The sequence below is a fragment of the Camelus dromedarius genome, chromosome 4, assembly GCF_036321535.1.
Source record: "Camelus dromedarius isolate mCamDro1 chromosome 4, mCamDro1.pat, whole genome shotgun sequence".
NCBI lineage: Eukaryota > Metazoa > Chordata > Mammalia > Artiodactyla > Camelidae > Camelus > Camelus dromedarius.
This window is the reverse complement of record NC_087439.1, coordinates 18,858,444-18,884,671: the sequence shown is the minus strand read 5'-3', so window position 1 is coordinate 18,884,671 and position 26,228 is coordinate 18,858,444. Positions and strand designations below refer to the sequence as shown.

General features: G+C 44.5%; 1 long non-coding RNA gene across 1 annotated transcript in view; it reads right to left on the bottom strand.

The window, feature by feature from the left end:
- LOC135321207 (uncharacterized) overlaps positions 1-22,982 on the bottom strand; it is a 352,339-nt gene extending 329,357 nt beyond the window's left edge. Inside the window, exon 1 of the long non-coding RNA XR_010380771.1 lies at positions 22,625-22,982. This is a non-coding gene — a long non-coding RNA (uncharacterized LOC135321207). The remainder of the gene's footprint in view (positions 1-22,624) is intronic.
- Between the last annotated feature and the right edge of the window lie 3,246 nt (positions 22,983-26,228).

Here is a 26,228-nt window from a genome sequence, read left to right as displayed (position 1 = left end):
GCAGACACTGTTCTAGCACTGCAACAGCAGGGAACAAGACAACAAAACATTCTTGCGTTTATATTCTAGTGGGAGAGATAGATAAAATATCAGACATAGTAGTGATAAACGTCATAGGGAAACCTAAAGCAGGGAAGGGGAATGCGGGCTATAAAGTTGAAGGTTATTTGCAATTTTAAACAGACTGGTCATTGTAAGCAAATTCTATCAATGAGCCTTGGAATTTTAAATGTTATATAGCTTTGCATAAATTTGGCTATCATAAAGTCAATCAACATTCATCCATTCAGTGAGTCAGTCAGCAAACATTTACTTGGAACTTTGAAGACTCCGCAACTTTGGGATCTTGGGGCGAGGGTGGCTTCCTTGGGTGGAGATCAGTTTTTGCTCAGGGGGCAGCCTTGGGGGATTGGTGCCAGGACCCCTCATGAATACCAAAATCTAAGGATGCTCAAGTCTCATATAAAATAATTTGGTACAGTCAGCTCTTCAAGTCCATGGGTTCTGCATCTGCTGATTCAACCAACAGCAGATACAGAGAGCCAACTGGACACTAGGCATAAAACAACTCCCAGCTGGTAGCCATCAAAGCAGAAATCAGAAGAGAAGACCAAGAGGGGAATTATGTGCACACTTTCTTGTGGGATTCCTCCCTCCCCAGAAATAAATGGGGTCCAGTGAAATCTGAGACCTATTTAGATCTCATTTGGCTGGAAAATCAGGATACACTACTCTTTTTCAGTAGATTCTGCTGGGCACCCAAAGCAGAGAGGACAGCAACTCCCACTGATGATTTTAATTGACCAATAGAGCTGGCTGCAAAGGAGAACATTCCAAACAGATCAGCTGGTTTTATTAGAGAAGGAACTGGTTTTCCACGAGATGAAAGACTGATATGCTTCTGCTTAACTGGAATCCAGGCTTTGCTGTCCTCACTGTCTGAGTGCTGACCAATCCCACGTGGGATAACAGCATCCTGGCTCCTATCCCTAGAATATCGCCACCAAATGACTATAGCCTGTCCTTCCTCATTTGAATAAGAATCCTGCTCCATCTGTTAGAAGGAGCAGTATCTGTTCATGCTAATCGGATTGCTCCTACAACTTGTATTAAAAAACATGGAGGTTACCACCAGCTTCGCTCTGACCTTTGATTTTCCAATATCGCATCTGGGGTAAGCACTTCCTTTTAATCTCTATGGACAATAGGCAAAATTTCACTGAGGGGTCTGCTGACGGAGGCAGAGACCACAGAGCATGTGTCCATGACCCCAGGTTAGATGATTATAATAACGCTTTTTAGGCTCTTCTAATAAAGAATACGCTGAACAGGCTCCAATGCACACGTGCAAAGGTCTAATTGCTGTTAACATGTCACTCCCATCACGGAGAAGCAACAATGTACTGACGGCTTGTCAAATCCCGAATTGATTTTGAAATTGCTTTAATGAGGCGGTGAATAAGTTTGCAGGGGCCCAGCCATCTGAGAGGCCTCCGCGGCATCAGCCCAGATCACCTGCAGTTGCTTTGTTGGCCATTCATAAATGAGGACAGGGCACACAGAGGGTTGCTGTTTGGTGGCTGAGAATTTGCAAGCTCTGAGCTGGGACTTCTGTCCCTGTTCCCACCTCTGAAGTTCCCTTCTTGCATTTTAGATTTGTTTTGAGGTGTGTGTGTGTGTGTGCGCGTATATGTGTGCGCCCGGAATCAGGCACGTGGGCACACAGGTGCACGTTTCCCTTCCAGCTTCATTCCTCCAATAAATACCTCCAGCAGAAAGGCCTGGGCTGTATTTCTCCAAAGCACAAAGAAGGATTATGAGTTCCTTCGTGCTCCTCATCCAATACGCGTGAGAGCTAGTCTAAGAGTAATGTACCTCCTTGTTTTGAGATTTGTCCTGCCAATCAAGACTGACCACGGATAGATAGAGGCCTGGATGCGGAATCAAGTTTTCTACCTACATCACTGTCTGAGGCAAATGAGTTGAACAACCATCACTCTGCCTCCAAAATTACTATACCCACTTTCTCTTTCCCCTGAAGGAAGAGAAAAGTTAGTAAAAGTTTTCCAGACTGTCAAAGGCTGGACCTCATGGCTCTTCTCAACACCCAGCCAGCTAAAACCTAGTGGGGTAGACATGGCCACGATTGTTTTTATATCACGCTCTAATAGCAACCATCACTGGGTATTTCAAACTCTGCAAGGCAGGTATGGGCAAAGTTCCAAAGGAACCTTCCAAATCTGACGCCTCATTCCCGTTCAAGATGTGGTTTTGGATTCTTGATGAGGAAATGGTGTTTTCCCTGGCGAAGAGAACTGAATAAGCTTTCCTGTTTCCTTGTCTTTCACATGTAAACAACCCCAACACTCTGACAATGAGGACAAATGTATGCCAGGCTTGCAGTAAAAATGAAAATACTGCCAGTAACACTTCACAATTGTCGCTTTTATTACCTGCCTCCCCAGCCCAGGACATTATTTCATTCAGAGCCAAGGTAGACAGCCAAATTGCCTTATTTCCAAAGGATATGAACACATTTTAGGAAAGCATCTGTGTGGATTATATTCCGTGGAGCATCATCTCATTTATATGGCCCCTGCGTTTATGAGCGCATGACCGGCATCCTTATCAGGTACAGATGCCTTCAAGAAATTGGATGCTACAGGATCCATATATCAATGTTACAATGATGTATTTTTCAAGAAATCTGTAAATAAAGTCAACAGGATAGGGATATTCTAGATGACAGAATCTTTAATAGTTTTTGAGGAATGGCCTGTTTCCCTGTAAAAAGTCAATTTAACCTGTTTTTTTTGTTTTGTTTTTTTTTTGATGCTTGCTCATTAAAGTCTGCTGTGGCTACTTTGGCACAGACAAAGCCCTCCCCCAGCCCCAGCATGTTGTGAGAAAGAGGTGTGTACTTTTTTATAAACCAATAAGTAGAAATGCAAGTTGTCAGCAACAAAAGGGGTGGTTAATTAGCACCTCTGGGGTTTCCAATATTTTGTCTTTTCTTATCACCTGAAACAGTCTGAAGCTGAAGGAACAGGTAACTTGGTCTTCAAAGAAGAGAGTGATGAAAAAGAAAAAAGAAAATGCTCAGGGTCATAAGTGCTAGGATTTAAAGTTCCAAAATGTCGTTCTCAATGAACCTCAATGAAATTGGAAAGTAATCTCAGCTTCTGCCCAGACCTCAGTCTGTCCTGGATGTCTACTGCACATTGGTGTCTATTATTATTCGAAGTGTTTGACAGGGCTTAAGAGCGAAGGAAAAAGGAGTTCTCTTGTGCTCGGGGCAGATTGCGCGCACCCAGCCCAACTCACGCACCCCACCCCCACACACAATGAAGGCCAAGAGCAAAGCAAGGAGGGAAAGAGAGTCACCGGGGACAAGGGGGACAGAAATGAACCACAGCCCAGAGTGAAATGGAAAACTGAAAGCAGAACTGGGAAGGCTGCAGGCTGGTCACCAGGCCTGCTGCCTGGGCTTGGGTGTCTTCTGCCGTTTTTCTGGGCCCTCCTCCCTGGAGCTGGGAAACAGGATAACAGGAGCTCTGCACAAGAAGGCAACTAGGAAAAAATGACAATCTTAGGGCTGCCAAGGCCTCAGCACAGGGCCAGTTCTGTGAAAGTAGTGAGTATTGAACCCGTGCTATAGATTTAGATCCTGATCGTCCCAGTGTTGCACATATACATATACATATACTTGTATATATGTGTGTGCATACACACACACACACACACACACACGTACATATAAAGAGAGAGAAGAAAAAGTGGTTTTAAAGATGTAATGTCAAATTTGAAGCAACTAAAAAAGGGGAAACTATCCTCTGTATTAAATGCATTACTTTCTTATTGTCCTTATTATTAACAAACCAGTGTAGACAGTCTCTTCCAGATCAATGAGCATGGCCTCAGGCCTAAACACAAGGGGGAAAATGAATCCTGAGTGACAGAGCCTGGAATTTCACTTGCTCCCGCCACCTGCTCTTGGAGGTCAACTGTACTGTAGTGTGTAATTATCAACCTCACGGCTGCCTCTGCCTTCCCCTCTCCCACTGCCTAATTGATGGCCTTCACACCAGGGCTGGGTCAGCCCTCTAAAAACATCTTGAGCATGAACTACTCCTCTATTTAACAGATGCTGCTCACTTGGGAGCCTACGAGGACCAGGAACTCAAAGATGGCTTGGGTTTGCTCAGATGTGAGGGAAAAAAAAAAGATAGAGCAAAGAACAAGATGACAGATCTAGCCAAGGCGGAGGGGAAATTAACCAGTCTTAGAATTGGGTCTTGGTTGCAACATTCACCCCATGCATTAATGCATTTATTTGTCCTCTTCCAGGAGAAGGATACCTGAGCTTCAGTTTCTTGCCTTTCTTTTTAGGTCTTACTGGGATTCCCTCTGAAATCACATGCAGACAGTGAAATCACTGCCTCAGCAAATGCTAAAATATTACAAGGAGTCCACATGGCAATGGGTTGTTCACATCTGTCAACGGCTGCAAAGGGAGTCCCACAGCTATCACAGGAGCCTCTGTACCCAGTGAAATACACCTGGGACTCTACACCTAGACACTGTGCCCTGATATTGACCTCTCCTAAACCAGAACCAACCTTGTACCCAGGAGAATTTGGGGGAAATTAGTCTCTCTTCTTGCTCATCTCTGCGTTGCTAGAGAATAAAGCTCCTAGCTGACTCCTGGAAGCATACCTCTTCTTTCTTCCCAACTAGCCAACCCAAACTCCCCTGGGAGATCCTCAGTGAAGTGCCTGCTTTCCATTCCAGACCCTTCTCTATTTCAGCTCATTATTGTCGCCCAGCTAAGACAGGACAAGAGGCTTCCCCTTGAAAATGAGATGACAGGGTACCACTCATAGAGCTTCCGGTCATCAAATACCTGTCAACACTCTCACTCAAACCCCTCACTCTACCTATAAACGTAAAGCTCAAAAAACAAAACTGGCAGCAGGTGCTGTATGCTAGGAGCTCAAAGTGAGGGTTTCAAAGGCCAAGGGCGTTGGCTGGGTATTTTTCATAGTTAAAGCTATTTGTGTCTATCACTTGTTCTAGATTAGGGATCAGCAAACACAGCCTAGAGGCTGAATCTGGCCCATTGCTTGTTTTTCGTAAATCAAGTTTTTGGAGTATAGCCACATTCATGGACACATTGTATACGGCTGTGTTGGCACCACAAAGGCAGAGGTGAGTAGTTATGACAGAAACTATATGACTCACCAAGCCTAAGATACTTACTACCTGGCCCTTTACAGAAAATGTTTGCCCACCCCTGCTCTTTTGGTTGTCCCCACATCTCCAGTTACTATTAGTAGTGGCATTCATCAATTCATCTGCTATTGGCTATTTTGGCTCATGATGGAAAGGCTCACATAATCCTACCCAGAAAAGGAAACTCATATGGACTAGGTCCTGGTTTTTAAGTGGCTACATACATGAAGGATTGAGTTTACAATTACACACAAGCAAACTAGTCCAATAATCTTTTTTTTAAAGAATGACAAGGAGTAGGTTGCATATTTAACTGAAGCCCACACTGATTATTGAGCAAGTGCTCTAAAATCATGGAGCAAATAAAGATAAAAGAACTCTGCCCTGTTGAATATCAATGTAAAAGAAGTTATTGAAGATTGTTTCATATCAGACTCCACCATCCAAAGTCCACAGATATGAAAATGAAGGAAATCTTTAGGGATTTGCTCAAGAGAGCCCACATTTGTCTTGCTTGATCAAATACCAACTATTAGATGATTCTTCACAAAGACACCGTTTTATAAGGAGTAACTTTTAAAATGAGAACAAAGAAATGGGTATTTGTTTTTCCACAGAATACATAATGCCAAATCTAGCATAGCTCCTGACTGTGCCCCACGCCTACCGGTTATTTAAAGTCATTGTTAAAAACCTTCTTGCTGAGTCTGATATGAAGTGAGACCAGGTCCCTGCAGAGCTCTGACTTGTATGTCTTCTGATGAGTAGGTATAACTAGACCTTATAGAAAACTTAGTTGTCTAAGTCTCCCTCAAACCCCAGTCCTTTGGACAGAGCTTGACCCACATCTCTTTGGCTTGACCAGAAGAGTTAAAGACTGACATGGATTTGGGGTGAAAGTGAGCTGGAAAAGCTCCCTCCTGGGCCAATGCAAATTTTCTCACTTGTTGGATCATGTAGCAAGGGGGTTAAGTGTCCAATATTGCGAGACTCACTTGTTAGTCTGCATCACAGTCCCAGATGGCTGCACAGATGTCCCACCCATTTGTCCAAGCCCCCTTGGATGGTGGGCAAAGAGACTTCCACCTCTATCCTGACTCCAGGCTAGGACAGGGTGGGCACAGTCAGACAAGCAACATCTATGTCCACATCCACATCTCTCACACACATATACACACAGAGAAAGCCTATTTCTTGTGATTAAAATACAAGTCACATTTAAAATTTAAGGTCAGAAGGCCTCTGTTGGAGATGAAAAAGATGAGTGTTACAAATGGCATCCCCTCTTTATCTGAAGCTCACCTCGCCCTAGGATGTGGTGCCCCTCCTCTGCACATGTTCCACACTATTATAGAATTAAACTGTGTCTTATTCATCCATGATTTCCCAGCATCTGGCATAGCACGTGGCAAGTAGGTGCTCAATTAATGTTTTTTCATGTGTCCATTCATTCAATCAATAAATATTTATTGAACACTTGCTGGGTGACATTGCATTGCAGAGTACAGTAAATTAAAGAAATGAATAAGACAACAACTGTGTCCTCAATATTTCCCCAATCTAGAGGAGGAAGAGCAAATAAACAGATAATTACAATATGAGGTGGAGGTGTTTCAGTCAAGACTTCCAGAGCTGGGCACCTACCCCTGCCCTGGGGTGGGCGGGTGTGGAAGTAGTTAGGCCAGGGCTGAGGACACTGCCCTGTCTGGAAATGTAGATAAATGTCATATTGGACTAGTGATCTTTATAGATTGCACTAAGGAGAGGAGTTTACTTTTTGACTGTAAAAGCCAGGATATTTTTCAGCAATCAGTTCACTAAGATGCAGGATTGCTCTTCACAAGCAGAGAAACATAACAAAAGGTAGTTTTGATTCTCCTATTGATGTGCAAAGACATTGCCAAGATTCCTTGGGTCTTGCCTTGCTGTAGGCACATGGCAGTTAAAACCAACAACAAAAGAAAAAACCAAACATCAATAAGTTAGACTCAGAGGATCATAGAATGTAAGAATCTATAAAAGGGCATTTAAAATGTTACTAGAGTCTGTCTGATGGCAGATGACTCGTGTGACCAGTTTCATTCTTCTGTTCAATTGACAGAGTGACTGACGGGTCATTTGGGCTTTGCCGGAAGGGAGAGTTGCCTGGGAAGACTTGGCATGGGGTAGTCATTTGATAAATGTGCTCTGAATGAATGAAGGCAAACACCTCAGGCTCTGTAGGGGAAGAGTGGGCCTCAAACTCCAGAAGCTCAAATAACACAGTCACATTGACCTTCTCATCAATCATCAATCCAGGTTCAGCAATGTGCTGGGAGCAGGGGAGAACACAGAAGAAATTATACCTGGTCTCTGACCTTAAAGAATATACAAACAAGGATATGAGCAGGCAGTTTGTGGAAGAGCGAAGTCAAAAGTTTATGAAGAGATGCTCAAACTCACCAGTTGTCAGGAAAAGTGCAGATCAAAATATCAATGAGATGTGATTTCATACCAAACAGACTTTTAAAAAAAATGTTTTTAACTGGATGATAATACTGAGTGTCAGCCTAGAGGTGGGATACAGGATTCTTTTTGCTTGGCTTGTGGGGAGGAAGACCAGTGTAACTATACTATGAGTGACTGGTAATTCCTGGTCAAATTTAGCATATGTGTGAGCTATACATCATTATTCTAGTTCTGGGTATGCACAAATCCCAAAGAAATCCTCACACAGACTCATAAGGGGCCATGAATTAGGATGCACATGGCCACATCATTTGTGATGATGACATGAAACTGGAGGTAATCTGGGTGTCCATGCTTAGGAGACTGGACAGGTGAAATATGGGGGCAGGTGGTGGAACCCATGGTGTACGACACACTGTTGGAAGCAACTGACTAGTCCACAGAACAACATAGATGAGTCTTGAAAGCATGGAGATGGTTGAAAAGGTGAGAAACAGAATAAGATGCATAAAACAATACCATTTAGGAAAGTAAAAATGGACACTCATAAAACACTCATAAGAAGTCCTCACAAACAAAATGACTTCCTTTAAACACATTAGAAGAATTGCCTCTGGAGGTCAAATGAGAAAAGGATAAATACAGATTTGGGTTCCTGGAAGTAGGGAGACTCTGTAACATACATATGGGAGTGGCTTTGGAACCCAACAGTGGACAGAAGCTGGGAGGGATTTGAGGAGTATGTTAGAGAAAGCCTAATTGTCTTGAGTAGACTGTTAGGAGAAACCTTGACTCTGGGGATACTGCTGGTGAGGGCTCAGAAGGAAATGAGAAACACGTTATTGCAAATTGCAGGAAGAAGAATCTCACTATTTAGCAACACTGCTGCCTACATTTATGTGGAAAGTAAAAAATGTGCCTAATGAACTTGGTAATCGAGTTAAAGAGTGTTCCCAAAGTGATGCGGGTTCCACCTGGTCTCCTGTTGCTATTCATAGTAAAATGCAGGAGGAGAGAAATAAATTGAGGGAAATACTGTAATATAGGCAAAACAAAACAGGTTTGGGAATTTCTCAGCCTCTCCAGCCAGCCAACAAAGCTAAAATTAAGAAATGATTTCCAAGCAAATGTCAAATCCAGGCACTGCTAGGAAAACAGGGTCTAAAGATAAAACTGAGGGTATGAAAGTAAAACTTTTTGTTAAGACTCCAAAAGATCGATGGTGGTGCCTCAGAGTCTATAAAAAAAAACCCTTAGAGAGGAAAGGAAACACTCTTGTCTCCCTCTACTTACAATCCTAAGATGTGTGGGGTTTTCCACACCAAGAAATTCTCCAGTTCTTGGAGAACACCAACTGGGTGTCCTACGATTTAACTCTATTGTGACACTAACTGCCTGGAGTTAGCACAGACCCCACAGGCTAAGGACTCAGTCCCACAAGACTGTTCCCCCTCCCCCAACTTCAGACACCAATCTCAAGTCCCAGATTGTCACCTGTACTACTGACCAACGGGCTGTAAATGGCAGGTTTCCACAGCCCATCCTCAGGTTTGATAATTTGCCAGAATGGCTCACAGAACTGAAGAAAGCACTTCACTTACTATTTATTACCTATTTATTATAAAGGACACAACTCAGGAACAGCCAAATGAAAGAGATGCACATAGGGCAAGGTATGTGGGAAGAGGCACAGAGCTCCCACACCCTCTCCTGACACACCCACCTTCCACACACAGTACCTCGGTGTATTCACCAATGCAGAAACTCTCTGGACCCCTTTGGTTAGGGGTTTTTATGGAGGCTTCATTACCTAGGCATGGTTGATTACATCTTTAGTGGCTCCTGGAGGTCAGGGGGTGGGGCTGAAAGTCCCAATTTTCTAATCATATGGTTGGTTCCCCTGGCAACCAGCTCCCCATATTTTGGGGCTTTCCAAAAGTTGCCTCATTAACATAAACTCAGGTGTGATTGAAAGAGGCTTGTTATGATAAAAGATGCTCCTTTTACCTTTAGCACTCTGGAGCTGTTTTAGGAGCCAGGAACAAAAACCAAATATTATTAACAAAAGAGGCTCCTAATGTTATTATCACTTAGGACATTATAATGTCCTAAGGAGCTCTGGCCAGGAGCTGAGGATGAAGACCAAACACATATTTCTTATAATATCACAAGATATTAAGGGTGTGCTTCACAAATCCTCTCAAACTCTTAGGGCCCCTAGGAAGTTAAGGGTTTTGGACCTCAGCCATCTCAGCGAGAGGAAAAGGGGCTTATCTCAAAAAAAAAAAAAAAATCATAGGTATGGCTTTTGTCTAAGGGAGCAAACCCCAAAGAAATTCACAGGAGACCTACAAGTTTCTTAAAAGACTTATATTTAAAAACATAACCAACTTGGACTGCAGGAGACAGAGATTGAACAGAAGGAGGATACACTTTTTTGATTCCCAGAATTCTACTGGCAGGAAGCAGGCTAAGAGAGCTGCTCAGCTGCAAAAAGTACTACTTTCCATAAAAAAGAAAAGATGACCAAGAGGACAGAATCAATAGCCCAGGGAGGAGAGCCATAAACCATGAAGAAATAATCCCAGGCCTTGGGATCTGATCAAGGAACTTCCAACAATTGCTTGTCTGGCTTTCAGAATTTCTATGGACCAATGAGTCCCTGTGCCTCCAACTTTCCACCTTGTTAAATGGAAATATATTCCCGACACACAACTGTATGTTGCGTATAAGAGGGCCAGATCACTTATCTCTTTAGTTCCACAGGTCTATAGATCACAAAGGTCTATGTTTAAGGTGCTACATTTGAGAAGGCTTATCCACACCTGAACTTGACTTAGACGCAATTCTTGACTTTGAACTGATGTAATGAGATGAGGCTTTAGGGGCTTTGGTAGGGGAGGAGTATATTCTGCATGTGGGAGGGATATGAATCATCAGAGGCTGTGGAAAACAACCTCTAAGATAGCTTCAAATTATTCCTGCCCCTTGATACTCAGGTCCTTATATAACTACCCCTTTGGGTGTGGGGTAGATCTTAGTTTCTAACAAATAGAGTATGGGGAAAGTGTTGTGATGTCACTTCTAAGGTTAAATTATAAAAAGACAGTGACTGCCATCTTGTATCTCTCTCTCTCTCTCTCTCTCTCGCTCATTCACTCTAGGGGAAGCCCACTGCCATATTGTGAGCATCTCTATGAAGAGGCCCATGTCAAGGAACTGACTTCTCCAGCCAACAGCCAAGAAGGACCTGAGGCTTGCAAATAGCCACACGAGTGGGCTTGTAGTGGACCCTTTCCCAGTTGAGCCTCGAGATGCCTGCAGCTTTGGCAACACCATGATCATAGCCTCATGAGAGAGCTAGAGCCAGAGGACTACAGCTAAGCTGCACGTGGTTCCAGACTCTGAGATACTGAGACTATAAACATTTGTCATTCTAAGCTGATGAGTTTTGGGGTAATTTACTATGCAGCAAAAGATAACTAATACAGATTTTATCCCCTAATACAGATTTGATTTCTTAAAGGAATAAAAAAATATTTTAATGTATATTTTAAAAATATTAAGGAGAGTTTTCCTCCTCTTTATAATTACCTGAGTAATTGTAAAAAAAAAAAAAAAAAAAAAAAAAAACCACCACAGTTTCATTCTGTTAAGTCCTCATTCTAAAGAGGTTTTTGTCTGAGTCTGCGCAAGGGCATATATGAGGTGTGGCCTGAAAAAGGGAGAGAAGGTATAGCTCAGTGGTAGAGTGTGTGCTTAGAATGAACCAGGTCCTGGGTTCAATCCCCAGTACCTCCATTAAAAATAAATAAATATATAAATAAATACATAAATAAATCTAATTACCCCACCCCCCTTAAAAAAAAACAAAAAATGTAAAAAAGAGAGAAAGAGAAAAGTCAAGTCCCTGGTTTCTAAGAGCAGATGTCCCTCAGGGAGGCAGGCATGTGATGCAGAATACTACCGGGTGACCTGGACCACAGTGAAGGCCAGTCCAAGAGAGAATAGGAACCCAGGGGCAGGAATTCCTGAGGCCCACTGGGGTGTCACTGAAAGGATGTACCTGACTCAGGACTCAGTGACACAAAAACATATCTAATTGGCTTTTGCTCAATAACTAAAAGGTCCAACAAGCATCCCGCTGGCTTCAGCACAGCTAGATTTAGGGGAGCTCAGATGATACTACAGAGACCCAGGCACCCCCTCTCTGCCTCTCAGCTCTTTTTCCCCTATTTTGGCTCCATTTCAAGTAGACTGTTTATCAAGAGCTGAGCTGATCTGCCAAGTGTCAAAGTAGTCGATTAAGACAACATGGCAAAATGACCGTAACAAGTAAGCTTTATTTCCTTTACTGCCACAGCTGAAGGAAGGGACTAGAGCACCAGCCCCAATAGTGTTCCGTTTTTCCCCATGAAACAGCACCGGGGGAGGGTCAGATGTATCAGCACTGAGGGGGGAGTTGTCTCACTGATAAGGAGCCCCAAACAACAGGCTCCTGCCTCTCTACAGATCTGGGTTGAGGCGGGTGGGGATACCTAGGAGGAGAGGAGGCTGAGCACTGAGTCAGAGTGGGAAAAAGTGTCTTCACGTTTCTGCCCACTTCCCCCACAAGAAGGTTCCAACCGAGGCCCTCCCACACCCCGAGTAAAGAGGCCTCTGATGGAGGTGCCTGGGCCAGGAAAGTAGATATGCATCAGAGCAGGCTGGCCATGGGGCCTAGTCCTTGACTGCAACTCCCTTCTGGGCCGACCGTGCACTGGCTGGTGTGGGGAGGGCAGTGTTGCCCCATGAGGTCTGCCAGGTCAAGAGTTATGGACTAAATGTTTGTGTCCCCCATCCCCAAAATTCATATGTTGAAGTCCTAATCCCCATGTGATAATATTTGACAGTAGAGCCTTTGGGAAGTAATAAGGGTTAGATGAGGTCATGAGAGTGGGGCTCCCATGATGGGATTAGTGTCCTCATAAGAAGAGGAAGAGGCACCAGAGCTCTCCCCTCTCTTGACATGTGCATACACAGGAAAGGATCACGTGAGCACACAGGGAGCCGGCGCCTGTCTTCAGGCCAGGAAGCAGGCCCTCCCCAAGACTAGAATCTGCCAGCCCCTTGATCTTGGACTTCCCAGCCTCCAGGACTGTGAGAGTAAATTCATGTTGTTTAGCCACCCAGTCTACAATATTCTGTTACAGCAGCCTGAGATGACATGAAGCCTCTCTAACTGCCTATGGTCAGGCCTGGAAGATCACACATAGGTTTTTGGCCAGGAAGGCACCTCGCTCTTCCTTTACAGTGGTAAGATGGCTGTTAGCAGCTCCAGATCAACATCCTATTTCTCTCAGAAACACCAGTGGGGACAGAGTGCTCTGTCTCAGTAGTTCCAGCAGAAACCCTGGACTGGCTCTGATGAGACTGACTTGGGTCCTGCATCCATCCCTGAACCAATGACTGGCCAAGTGGACAGAACTAACAGATTCATCTCAATCTTAACTTAAACTTAGAGTGAGGGAGAGACACGTTTCCCAGACGTGGAAGTGGACCCTAGGTAAGCCAAACCCACAGATGCCCACTCTCCAGTGCATGAAAGTGAAAGGATTTGTTTCTTCATCCATTCCATCAATGTTTACTGAACTACGCTTCAGGCACAGTTCTAGGCCCTGGAGAGACAGCAGTGAACAAAAGCATCGAGCTTAAATTCTACTGGAGATGACGGACAATAAGCACAATCAGCAGGTAAAACATACAGCCTGTTAGACGGTGATAAGGAATAAGGGGGGAAAATTAAAGCAAGAAAGGAGGACTGGATATATGTGTATGAGGGAGGGGTTCCCCGAAAGGCCTTGCTGAAGGCAGTCTGAGAATATGCATCCCAGAGAGCTTGGGAAAAGGCATCCAAATCAGAGGGAACAGCCAAGACAAAGGCTTTGAGGTGGGAGCATGCTTGTTGTGTTCAAAGAACAACAAGAAGTACAAGATAAAATACAAAATGCTCAGTTAAATTTGAATTTCAGATAAACAACATATACATTTAAGTATAAGTATATCCCAAACATGAAATGAGACATACTTATACTAAAAAAGCAAAATTGTTTCCTGCAACATTTGGAACATATTTATACTAAAAAATCATTTGTTGTTTATTTGAAATTCAAATCTGCCTGGGTATCCTGTAGTTTTATTTGCTAACTCTGGCAGCTCCAGGCCAGTGTGACCAAAGCAGAATGAAGCAGAAGAGAGTGTCATGGGTTGAATTATGTCCTTCCTAAAGAAGATATTTTGAAGTCCTAACCCCCACTACCCCAGAATGTGACCTCATTTGGTAACAGGGTCATTGCAGACGTAATTAGTTAGGATGAGGCCACACTGGAGTGGGGTGGGCCCTGATCCAATAGGACTGCTGTCCTTATAAGAAGATGGCCAAGGGAAGACACAGAGACACACAGGGAGAAGGCCATGTGACAACAGGGGCAGAGATTAAAGAGCTGCAGCTGCAAGGCAACAGATGCTAAAAACAGCAACAACCACCAGAAGCTAGAAAGGCAAGAAAGGATCCTTCCCCCTCAAGTTTCAGAGGGAGCATGGCCCTGCCAACACCTTGATTTTGGGCTTCTAGCTCTAAGAATCATGAGAGAATAAATGTCCCCAGTTTGTTGTGCTTTGTTAGAGCTGCCCCAGGAAACTAACAGCAGGGAGTAGCAGAAGATGAGGGCAGAGAGGTAAGGAGGTGACAGACAGATCCTGTGAGGCCACACGAGGACTTGGTTTGCACTCTGAGTCATCTGAGAGTTTGGGGAGAGGAGTGACACGTGGAAAGAGATGCAAGAGCCATCCCAGAGGATACCCCAGGAAGGAAACGGTATGTGATGCTCCAGGAACTTCATGCAGTTACATCCTGCTGGAGGGTGTCCTGAGGGTGGTGGGTACGAAGGCTGGAGAGGTGCGCCAGATCTTGGATAGCCTCTGAGTAACAAAGAACAGGGATATGGTTCCCCCTATAGGCAACAGGAAGCTAGCAGAAAACTTGGAGCAGAAGAGCTGGGATCCAATATGCCCACCATTCATGGTTTTTATTATTCCTCCTACTAGAGGTGGGTGCTGAAGAGTTCAAGATGAATGACTGGACTTCCAAGTACCATGACTGTACCCAGTGGCATTCCAATACCACGACTGGTGAGGGGAGGGGATAACTTTTCCATGAGATATGGGACCTTAATGCCAGCCCCTCAAATCACACAACAGAGATACCACTTCCCCACACACTCCCAAGATAATTCAGAAAATGCCTAGGATTTCTCTGGAATGTTAGCGATTCTACCCAAGACCACTGATGTGCTGAGGGAGACAAGATTCCCATCTGAGGGCACGGTCCAGAGGAGCAAGAGATGGTCTAGGAGAGAGCAGCAGGGAGATTCTGAAAATGCAGATTCCTGGGTCCCATCTAGGTTATCTTAATTAAGTAAAGGCGGTCCAGGAACCACACTAGAAGAAACCCTGCCCCAGGGAGGGACTTGAAGACGTTCACGTAGGCAGTGATAAAGGCTACAGAGAACACATAGAGTAAGCAGTGGGGCGGGGAGTGGGGAGGGGGATAGGAAATATGTGTGGGTGTGGACAGGTGTAATGGCACAATTTTGGATAGGGCAGCAGGTAGTGTCACTAAGAAGGTGACATTATATGCTTGAATTACTTGTGGCTGTGTCCCTTCCTGGGGAAATGCATACACAACTTCCAGGAGATTTTAATTAGATTCTGAGCCAAATTAGAACTTAGAACCACTGCAGATTAGTCAGCAGACATTTTCTCCTTTCAGATGGAAGTTCAGAATCTGCTTATATTTTGAATGTCCACAATACTTTGACCTTAAACAGTGGTTCTCAACCTTAACAGCATATGAGAATTACCTGAAGAGCTTTTAAAAAATGCTGATTTCTGGGTCTTAGCCCCAGAAAGTAGGATTTACTTGGTTTAATGACTCAGGAATTGGGATATTAGAAGCTCCCCAGGAGATTCTAACTGCAGGAAAAGCTGAGACAGACTGACCTGGGGTTTCAGATGAGCTTCACCTCATGGTAGGAAGACTGGGGTGATCATTCCTATTTACCAATGGATGGGGAAACTGAGACTCTGGAGAATGTGTGACAACCTGAGGTCCTATAACTAGGGAGTAATTCAAGACACAGACCCAGGTTCTTGGACTCCTCACTCACTGCTCCAACCACTATCCCAGGGACAGAGGCCAGCAGAATTTTGATAAGGAATGAAGGGCCAGAGCTCAGTCTCCTGTATGAGGAAGGGCAGGCCCAGGGGAATCCCTCGTAGGAGGAGGCCTCTGGGACGCAGAGGGACGAAGGTTCTCTCCTTCAGAGAGCAAAGGGGAAGAGGAGGCGGCTCAGAGGAAAAGAGGTCAAGAGTTGACAAAATCAGCTCCCACCTAGCAGGTTAGGGAGAGAAGCTAGCACTTGGCCTGTGTCTGCAAGGACCCCCATCCCTCCTATGACAACCCCATCAACACTGGCCTCCCAGCTGGCCCAGTGCTGAACAAGATAACAGCGACAACAAAAACCCTCTGAGATAAATGACATTAACAGCTTTGTGGTTTCCGATAATCCAATTCCTTTCTCATTCCTTAAACCAGCCAGGATTGCTGATGTGGTGGGTAGGGGTGGGCAGAAGGTAGGTTGGAAAGAAGTCACCATCCAAAAAGGCCTCCACCAGCTCAGTAAAATCTGAAAATGCTTTCAACTGGGACAAAGCTTCCCATTCTCTAAGTGGTAATTAGTATTGACTTCAAAAACAAATGCCCCTAGGAGAGAGAAGACCGTGGATTAAGAGTACAAGGTCTTTGTGTTCAAACTTCTTTTTAAAAAGAACCCTTTTGGCAAAGATATCTTTGTGCGTGGGTGCATGTGTATCATATATATGTCATATTATGTTTTACATTTGATATGTTACATATACATGTATGTAATATGAACATTACCTATATACTGTACAGATATTATATATATTACATGTGATCTACATGGTATATATAATTTAATATTTGTGTGTGTGTGTGTGTGTGTGTGTGTATTTATGTATGTGTATGTATGTATAAAGCAGATCAAAGTAAACTTGCTGTGGACAAAGCAGGGGTCAGGTCTGGAAATTACCTGGTAGGTAGGAGACAGTGGGAGAGGAGAATGCCCCTCCCCACTCCCACTGCCCGCCCACCGCTTCCCCCAAGCTGGATCACCCCTGGTCTACCTAAGCCAAACCCTAGGACAGTTTGGAAGAGCTGCAGGAAGGAATTCATTAATTCATTGGATACGGGTTGAGAACCCACTGTGTGCTTGGCATTGTGTGCAATGCTAGGACCACGGGTGCCAGAATAAACAGCGTCTTTCTTCAAGGACCTTGTCATCTCTTCAAGGTCATGGACAGGAAAGAGATAATTATGCAAAATGTGAGAGGCACCTCACCTTGCGGGAGTGGCAGAGGTCGGAGCTAGCAAGAAAGGCTGTTTGAAGGAGATAAGGTCTGTCCCCAGAATAGGTTTTTTTTTTCTTTTTTGCATTGAGGCAAGGTTGAATTATAATATTATATTGCTTTCAGGTGTACAACATAGTAATTCGAAATTTTTATAGATTATACTCCATCTATAGTTATTATAAAATACCAGCTATCTTCCCTGTCTCAGAGCAGGTTTTGATGAGTGAGGACAGGGGAGCAGGGAGACTTTGCAAACTGGAAGATAAATGGGGCAGAGCCAAAGAGAGGAAATGGCAAGGCACCTGGAGGTGCCAGAGACCAGGGTCACTGGGGACAAGTCTGGCCACCTCACAAGATTTCCCAGGTGGCCACTGTGCCGGGAGCCTGGGCTCTGGGCGCAGGATGTAAAGAAGAGCCCACAGCCCCTCTCCAGACCCACAGCCCAAAGGGACAGTCTGGGGCCACCAGACTGGGGCTTGGGCGTAAAAAGAACTCCCTTTGAAATGAGAAGATCAAAATGGCTTTTGAGAAATCGGATCTCCTCAGTTGGATTTCAGCCCTGAGAGCTGGCTTTGCCCAAGGCCAGCAGGGAAAAAAGAGCAAATGCTCAATAAAGTTCTGAGGGCTAGAGAGGAAGCCACTCCAGCTGAGGCTATCCTCCCAGGAGACCTGCCCCTATTAACAGGCCAGCAAAGCACACAAAAGAGGGAGGAGGCCCGGAGCAGTGCCAGGTACTAAGAGGCCTGCATCTCCCGGGATGAGAACATGAACATCATCAAATCTCCCTCTGAACAAGCTCCCATTGTAGGAATCAGGTCAGGATGATCGTCTGCCTGAGGCAATGGAGACAGAAAGGAGAGGCCGGGCCCTCAGTGTCCCTCTTCACACCAAAAAGAAATCAGAAAGCACAGGGCATTCCAGACGCTTTTGCCTTTTTTCAGTCTCTTGTCTTAAAAACTGCTTTTTCCTCTTGCTTCTTCATCTTCCTTCTTCCCCAAGACTCTCCTTTCTCCCATGATACTACGACCAAGAAAAATGCCTACGTGGGCCTCATTTTTAAGATTAAATCAAGGCTCTGAGCTTTTATCTTGCTCTTGAAAGCACCTTGCCCCTATAGAGCCCGGCAAGGCTTTGTGGGCCTTAATTATCTCCCAGAGATGGATGGGGCCACTCAGTTCCCAGGCAGCAGGCATCCCTAGAAGCCTTTCCAGATGGATGAGCTGTGTCCCAGGAGACAGGACTGGGACACCCTGCTTCTCGCAGGCACCCATCTTCGTTTCTACCCTCTGGGGATTGACAGTGAGACTTGAGGAGGCCTGCCCAGCTCCGAGGAGAGGAAACCCAAGCATGGGGACTTCCCAGCCGGAGCCAGTGACGAAAGGCAAGAGCCCAGCGGGAGGATTCCCCCGGCCCACTTGGTGGCACATCTCTTTCCAGGGACGCTTAGCACAGTGAACTGTACTTCTCTACAGCCTGAGGAAGCCAAGGATGGGCTGCTGCCCCCCAGAGAGGGATGTCCCATCACCTCCCTCTGCAGCCGGCTCGCAGAAGGAGACTAAAACTTCAGGGAGAGTTGGCTGACAAGCATGCTGTTCACACTAAGGCGCACAGACCAAAAACCTCAAAAGGCCAGGTGCAGCCTGTAACACTGAGCCCCAACATGGGGATCTGGGGGAGGATGTGAGATGCTGTGAGGCTAAGGAGGCAGGGAGGTGGAGGCCTTAATGACAAGCTGGAGCTCCTGAATTAAGCAACTCTGCAGCACCCTGCCTCAGGGCTTATTGTTACGTAAGATAATAACGTTCCTAGCTATTCAAGCCAGTTGAGTCCATAATTTCTACTGCTAGCACCCAAGAATATTCTGGCAAACTTGCTATCTTAAAAAAGATAACCTCCGAGAGGAAATAATCTTTAAATCACTTTGGGAAAGAACCAAACAACCTGAATTGAATGAGAGGCTTGAACACAAATACTTCTGCAAGCACAGAGTGAAGCCAGTCACAATACACCTGAGTCTAAACAGGTAACCATGGTGTCAGGAAGGAGCAGCCGAGGCTTTTGATTCCACTGCCATCCTGGCTTCTTGACCAACAGTCCCGGAAACTCTTGAAGCAGCACATCTGCAGACTGTCCAGGCCAGAGCCACAGCCTGGCTCAGGAGGGCTCCAGGTTTCCCCTCAACCAAGGGGCAGCCACATTCCACACTTTGTGAGAAGATAATGAAGGGTGCTGCAGGGCCTGGACAGGGTAACACTCTGAAGCAAGACAGCAGCCTTAAGAAACACTCAAGCGGTCACATATTGCCAAGGACTCCACAAAGCACAAAATATCTTCAATTTCTCCACTTGTTGAGGTTCACCAGCAGGGACGGGGAAAACAATGGGAACCCAGCACAGACCATGAGGCGTGCACTTAGTCACTGCATGATGTAAGCTGTGTAGCAGACACAGCTCTGGGTGCTGGCAGGCGGTGAGGAGGTTTAGAGCCTGCTGCCCACAAGGGGCCCTCAGAGCAGGTGCGGGAGTCAGGAGGGAGGCGGGTTGAACAGCCTGCATGCACCTGAACACAGGAAACGATCCTTCCAGATGCCAGGTAGTACTGGCTACCAGCCAAGAAGGTCCTGCAGGAGAACAGGATTACCACAAGACGGGGTTGGGTCAGAGGATCCGAGGAATCATGTGACTTCTCGTGCTTGTTGACTTGTTCCAAAAGGGGTATCCAGATCTGGGTACCCTTTTCCCCAAAGGTACCCAGACTCACTGCTGGGTGCCCACCATCACATCTCAGTACCTTCAGTGTGGACAGCAAAAACAGCCAGTGCATTGTCACCAAATACATTAAAGGGGGCCGGATTGGCCACTAAGGCCCTGGGGCCAAATCCAGCCTGAAGCCTGTTTTATTACTGCCTGTGAGCTAAGATTGGTTTGTACCTGTTGAACAAAGAAGAAAAAGAAAGAGGAGAAAGAAGAGGAGGATGGGGTACGGGAAGGGGAGGAGCAGGAGGAGAGGAAGAAGGAGAAGCAGCGGTGGCAGTGAAATCTGTGGCCTGCAAAGCCGAAAATATTTACCATCTGGCCCTTTACAGAAAAAAATTGCCGATGCTGGGACCAGACCACAGTGACCAAAAGTGTAACCCTTATTTGTCAAGGTTTCCTGGAGGTCCTTCTGGGGAAAACGGAATGCCCTTGGCTGCCAAGGCCCCCACCTGGTCTGGCCAGGTGCTCTGGGTGTGGGAATGGCCAGTTTAAGGGCTGAGGGGTTTGGGCTCTTGCTAATCCTCCTCCGCGTCCAACTTTGTGGGTCTGTTCCAGCCTGTAATGCTCCCCACGGTAACGAAGCACACAGGACAAGCAGACATGACAGCACACTCCTGGCATCCACCACCCCTAAATGCCAGGCCTTGAGGGAAGCCATGGTGAGTTTAGCACAGCACACAGCCCACAGAACAAACACTTCCTTCCCCAGGTGGGCTGAGCAGGTGGGGGAAAAAGGGAAGTAAATGCCGGGAGTTCTCGAGCACCCTCCAGCTCCCCATGCCAAGCCCCGCACCGTACTGGTTCTTTGGGCACCAGCCCCACCTGTCCTGGAAAGAAACTGTGCCAGAGCGAACGCCCCATGTTGGGGTCAAGGATCTATTCTAGGAACTCTTACCACTCAGGAACAGAAGCTACAAAGGGAGTCAATCCCCTTATATATTTGAATGGGATCAAACAAGCTAAGTTTTTGGAGTCTTCCAGCTGACCAGTACTTCAGGCAGCAATCTGCAGACAAGAGGCAGTTACTGTATCAGCTCAGAGAAGACACTTTTATAATCAATGTAACTCATTATATTCAAATAGCCAATTCCTGCCAATACGCAATTTAAATAATTATTTCAAAGCAATCTGTTATACAATTGAGTCTTTTATACATATAATTTGCTATATAATTGAGTCTCTTATAATTACCACCTCCCCAAAGAAGCAGCAGCAGTTTTTATTTTGAGGGGATGGTGATCAGTCTTGGCTGGCAACAGGACTTTTCCTGGACCCATCTGGCCACAGGCAGTATTGGTAGTGAGAGGGGAGTTGGGGGTGGGGAGTTTGTTTGAGCGGTTCCTGCCTGTTCTTTTCCTTTGGCTTGAGGGGTTGACTGTTAGCCTAAGGGTACTTTGAGAGATGTATTTATCTTCAGCAAAATGTTAACAGCCTCGGAATGGCATCTCTCTCAAATATTCAATAATGAGCATGTCTTTTATAGTGGAAAAATTAAAACATACTTTTTAAAGAGAAATAGGTGGTATGAGAGGTATCTGATGTGAACCTTACTGACGAAAACGCCTTCTGGTAGGTGTGGCAAGTCGCAGAGGATAAGGCAAGGCTGGGCCAGCAGTGGGGACCCTGACTACTTAGCTTAATTCCAGGGTCCATGAAAAAGGCTCTTCTGGCCTTGAACTAAGAGGAACTCAATTCTTGGAGACTCACATAGGATCCGTAAGGTATTTAGGGGAGAGGAAGATTCCTTTTTCCACCTATTGATCCATTTATCTTTGTCAAAGGAAAAATGCAGATGTCCACAGGGGGCGGGCAGGTAACACAAATGAGGGAAGTGGACAAATACAAGTCAGTAGGAAGTTCTGGGGACTGTGACAGGCTGGTGAACTCCCTTCTCTAAAATGGGCCCCCAAGCAATACTGACGAGAACAAAGGGCCAATGTTGCCAGATCATTGATTTTTTAAAATAGAAATTAGAAATTCAGATTCTATGTGTGCTCTCCCAATTTTTGTATGTTGACTCATTTTTGTAAACACTGCATAGCCCAATCAGAGTATGTCAGTGGGCTGTCTGTCCACAGCTTCCTGTCCCTATAAACCCTGACAGTGATGTCTGTCAAATAGGAGTCACTAGAGAGGGTACTGTCACAGGCTGGGTCTCTGGCAGCAGGTGCTCAGATGGGGTGTGAGGGGAAGGGTGTTCACTAGGGATCATATCTGTGGAAGGATGAGGGCACGGAAACAAGACTGGACAAAGGGAGAAGGCAGGCCTGCCTGACCAAGTCTCTGCCAACCCAGCAAAACATTCTAGGCCAAATATTGCTTGTCAGAGCTGTCTCATGTCAGTCCCAAATGGCTGGACATTTTTAAAATTGAAGTATAGTTGATTTACAATATTGTGCTAGTTTCAGGTGTGCAGCAAAGTGATTTGGTTATATATTCTTTTCAGATTATTTTCCATTATAGGTTATTATAAGATATTGAATATTGTTCCCTGTGTTGTACAGTAAATCCTTGTTGTTTATCAGTTTTACATATAGTAGTTTGTATCTGTTAGTCCCACTCTCCTAATTTATCCCTCCTCCCCTCTTCCCCTTTGGTAACCTTTGTTTTCTGTATCTGAGACCCTGTTTCTGTTTTGCTGTATACATTCATTTGTATGATTTTTTAGGTTCCACATATAAGAAATGATATATAATATTTGTCTTTTTCTGACTTACCTCACTTAGTATGATCATCTCTAGGTCCATCCATGTTGCTGCAACTGGCAACATTTCAATCTTTTTATGGCTGAGTAGTGTTCCATTGTATAACTATATCACATCTTCTTTATCCATTCATCTGCCAATGGACATTTAGGTTGCTTCCATGTTTTGGCTATTCAAATACTGCCATTGTGAACATTGGGGTGCATGTACCTTTTCGAATCAGAGTTTTCTTCTTTTCCACATATATGCCCAGGAGTGGGATTGCTGGATCATATGATTATTCTATTTTTAGTTTTTTAAGGAGACTCCATACTGTTTTCTATAGTAGCTGAATGAATTTACATTCCCACCAACAGTGTAGAAGGGTTCCCTTTTATCCACACCTCTTCCAGCATTTATTATTTGTAGATTTTGGATGATAGCCATTCTGACTAATGTGAGGTGATACTTCATTGTGGTTTTGATTTTCATTTCTCTAATAATTAGCAATGCTGAGCATCTTTTCATGTTCCTGTTGGTCATCTGTACTTCTTCTTTGGAGAAATGTCTATTTAGGTCTTCTGCCAAATGGCTGGACTTATAACCCTCCTTGCTTGGTCATCAGATACAGATTGTCCTAGGAAGGGTTTGACCTTGGCAAGGTAGCTCCCAGCAGCAGAGACTGACCCTGAAGGAGCTCAGTGCTAAAGGCTGTTTCATGGCTGGGCAGCATGTCCTTCTTTGAAGGTTGGTGTGGACATCTGGACAGTGCATATCATGTCTGCCAGAGAAACAGAATCAAAATCCCAGATTCAGTATAACACAATTAGCTAGGTATGTAGTAGAGTCACAAGGTCCAAAGCCCCTTTCTAATGGTCCTTGAGATGGCCTGGTCTGTAGGAACAAAACTTGAACTGATGGTTAGAAGGCCCAGGGATTCCTTCCAAGACTGGCACTGGCTTCCTTGGTTTTTCTTCCTGGAAATAAAGACAGTGATCCCTTCTTTCCCCCAGTTCTGCAGCAAGCAAAGGTCAAATGCTGTGTAAATTCTTGGAAACGTTAAAACACTTTGCAAGAATCTCAAAGAACTGTTACTGTTAACCACCCTCAGGCTGATGACTGTCACACTTTCCTTAACTGTATATGGTAACTGGCAGTTTGGATCCCTCTAGTGGACCCTCTAGTGGAAAGTTCCCAAAGCCTAGGATTCTAGGTTCTGAACCAACCAGACTTTGGAGTTTCAATTCAGTATCCCTTATGGATACAGATGACAGGAATGCCTTAGTCCATCTGTTTGGACTAAGGCATGAATAAGACCACTATTTTCAAAAATAATAATAGTTACATAAAATGTGGTTCTAAAAAGCTAAAGGTTGCCTTCTCTGACCTCCTGGGCACCAACCTACAAATGTGCGTAGTCACACTATACACTATATACACTATAGCAACTCAAACCCAGTATCTTCTGAACACTCCCACAAGAATATATAAGATGCATTATTTTATTCTTTTTTATGGCTGAGTAGTATTCCATTGTGTATACCACATCTTCTTTATCCAGTCATCTGTTGATGGACATTTAGGTTGCTTCCATGTCTTGGCTATTGTATATAGTGATGCTGTGAACATTGGGGTGCATGTATCTTTTCAAATTAGAGTTCCCTCTGGATATATGCCCATTTGCAGCAACATGGATGGACCTGGAGATTGTCATTCTAAGTGAAGTATACCAGAAAGAGAAAGAAAAATACCATATGATACCACTCATATGTGGAATCTAAAAAAAAAAAAAAAAAGACACTAATGAACTCATCCACAAAACAGAAACAGACTTGCAGAAATAGTAAAAAATCTTCAGGCTACCAGAGGAAAGTGGGTGGGAAGGAATAAATTTGGGAGTTTGGGATTTGCAAATGTTAGCCACTATATATATAAAAATAGATTTAAAAAATTTTTCTGTATAACACAGGAAACTATATTCAATATCTTGTAATAACCTTTAATGAAAATGAATATATGTATGTACATGCATGACTGGGACATTGTGATGTACACCAGAAATTGATGCATTGTAGACAATAATTCAATAAAAAAAAAATAAAATAATTTAAGAAAAAGATGTGGTTTAAAAAAAAAAAGAATATGTAAGATGCCTAACAAAGCTAAACTACAAACAAATCCAAGCAGCTGACAGGCCCTGGGTCACACCTCTTGGGAACTCATGGCCTCAGGGCCTTCATGCTGTTTCCTGCATAATCCAGCAAGCAATACAGATTTAGTGAGAACCAATGTAAGACCTGGACTCTGAACTCTCTGGAGGGGTACCAAGAAGCATAAAACCCAGCTCCAGCCCTCAAAAGCAGCTCGTGTCACCCAGCTGGCAAAACAGGGATCCACAAAAGCAGTGTCAGGAATCAAAATAGTCAGAGGGGGGACCTCCAAAGTCCCTTCCGCTCTAAACGTCTGGGATTTACTAAGTCACTGTCTGGTTTATTTAAATTTTCTTTTTTAGTACACATTTAAGAGTAACAGCATTTGCTTGCTTTCTCAGTTTTCTCCTCTATTTCAGTGACCCATGCTACGTAACAGACAATTCCAAAATTATATGGCTGAAAACAACCTTTAAAGCTTTTCTTGTTTGCTCATGATTCTCTGGTGAACCATCTGAGCTGGGCTCAGCTGGGCGATTCTTCCTCTGATCTCATCTAAGGTCATTCATGTGGCTGCAGTCATCTGGAGTTTGCCTGGGGCTGGACTGCCTCAGATGGCCCAAGATTGCCTCACTCCTCTGTCTGCAGGTGGAGGCTGGCTCTCAGCTGGTGGGTCCAGGGGACCTCAGCTAGGATGGCTCATCTCTGCTCCATGTGGCTTCTCCACGCAGCAGACTCAGGGCAGCATTCCAAGAAGACAAGAGCAGAAGCTATGTGGCCTCTCAAGAATTATGCCCCAGAGCTGTACAACTTTTGCTGCATTTTATGAGCTTAAAAAAAAAAGTCACGGGGCCACATAGATTCAAGGGATGAGATAACAGATTTTGCCTCTTGATGAAAGGAAGCACAAAGATTGCCGAAACCGAACTTAAATTGCAGCTTCTTCTGACGTGATCTGCTCCCTTATCTCCATAGTCCATTGGTCATCAATACCAGGTATTCTTGTCTATTTCATTGGACATTCACCCACATTGTGAAAATGAGTAACTATAATCACAGAATGTGATCAAGCTTAGTGAAGATGTATTTGGAAAACTGTCTTTTGCTTTCCCACACATAAAGCAAAAAATATATATAAATATAGTCCATGTTCTCACTTTGTACCACGCTTGATCCAATACCTTCACAATGTCTACCAAAGAATTTCAAACAAAACAATCAGATGATTTCTTTGCAATTCTGGAACCAAATCCAACAAGCTTTGATTACAATGTTCTAAACCACTATTGTAAATTAAGGTAAATTAAAAGTGATGCATTAAAGAAAGGCCAGATGATATTCCAGAACAATTCTAGATGCATTTTAGGTCTCAAGGCTGGGTAATTTTTTATGGTATGCTAGATCATATTACAAGCAAGTCCCCTATAGCCCTGTCATGGGGACTATCTGATTATTGACCATATTCCTCAGGACCTTATCAGCTTACA